This window comes from Otolemur garnettii, unplaced genomic scaffold, assembly GCF_000181295.1.
Source record: "Otolemur garnettii isolate 467f Iridium unplaced genomic scaffold, OtoGar3 scaffold00084, whole genome shotgun sequence".
Taxonomy (NCBI): Eukaryota; Metazoa; Chordata; class Mammalia; order Primates; family Galagidae; genus Otolemur; species Otolemur garnettii.
In genome coordinates this window covers 4233695-4235311 of record NW_003852479.1, presented here as the reverse complement: position 1 = coordinate 4235311, position 1617 = coordinate 4233695, and positions in this window count along the sequence as shown.

The following is a 1617-nucleotide window of genomic DNA, read 5'->3' as shown; positions in this document are numbered from 1 at the left end:
CAGGTGCACTCACCAGATGATCAGGTGCACTATGATCAGGTGCACTCACCAGATGATCAGGTGCACTCACAGTTTAGTTTCCACTTGTGTGAGCTCCAATATTGGGTGAGGGGCTGTGGTTAATTGAGACGGCATAAATTAGGAGTACAGAATGGATACATGGGGCTAGATTGTCTAGACTTGTATCCTAGTTCTTCCCCTAACCAGCTGTGCGCCCTATGGTGATGGCAGCCTCCTTCTGCCCTAAGTACCTCCCCTATGCAATATGGAAGCTCTGATACAATAGTCTCTAACTCACAGGATTATTACAAAGAGAAGCTAAGTCAATAATTGTAAAATATTTAGAAAGTTACTAACACAGTAATACACACACACATTTCTTAAAGAAATTTATAGAATTTTTGGAATAAGTTTTCAGTGGAAATATTTAGTTGACGTTTTTACTCATTGATGTTATATTTCAATGGTTTTATCAAGACCTCTTCCAAATTGCATTTCTGTTAAAAATGAGAAAATAAGATCCAATAAGTACATATAATTTATAATAAGAATTCTAAATATTGGTCATAAATTGTATTATAAACTGAGCTAACCTTTAAAGCTTGATAAATCACAGCCCTGTGATCTGTGTTATTGAAATAACTATGGATAATGTTTTATAATTAAATCAAAATCCAATTAAGATTCATAGCTCCTTTCACTTTCAATAATGCTGAAAAATTCAAGTTTATGTAATAGCTTCTGAAGCATGCTTCTGTTCTGAATAACCTGCAATGCAGATTTTTATTTAAAGGAACAAAGAACTAACAAGTGTATGAAGCAGCAGCAGCAAGACTGTCCGAGCGTTTCGTGAGCTTCTTTGGTGAAAGTCTGTGCTCATTAACTCAAATGTGCTCTTCCACTTTGACATTAAAACTACGGCGGGTGAGAAATCAGAGCTGTTTCATTTATCCCACTGTTTGAGATGCTGAAATCAGAAGTGACATTTGGAATAAGTTCAGGGTCATGGCCCCTTTCAGGACACAATTTATGGGTCTGTGAATGAACATGTCGGCAATACTAAGCCAGCTATCACTGCTTTGCCCAGAAAAGGAGAAGATGTGAAGAAAACTCACTGTTTTTCTTATTTGTAGGTGCATCTTGAAGAAATGGTGAACATACAAAAAGGTTTTTAAAATATCTTATCAAGAATTGTATCCTAGAATATATGTTTGGCATAAAGAACTTGAAAAGTTGAAATTAACTGATCATTAATTAAAACAATGTAAAGTTACGTTAGTAAGCAAGCTGTAGAGCACCATGGAAGCACATCAGCTTACAAAGAAACATCTGTGCTTGTATATTAAAAAAAAATTCTAGAATAGGGAAAAAAATAGTTGAATCTTGATACAACCATTAAAATAAAAGAATGATAAATCAAAAAGTTAGTTTAAATATGGAGCAGGGGGAAGCATCAATTTCTGCATCACTTCTCACTTCTTGGATCAGGCAATGAATTCCCAGCGGTCATCACATCATCATGCTTTAGGTCATCACGTCATCATGCTTAAGGTCATCACGTCATCATGCTTTAAGTCATCACGTCATCATGCTTTAGGTTATCATGTCATCAGGCTA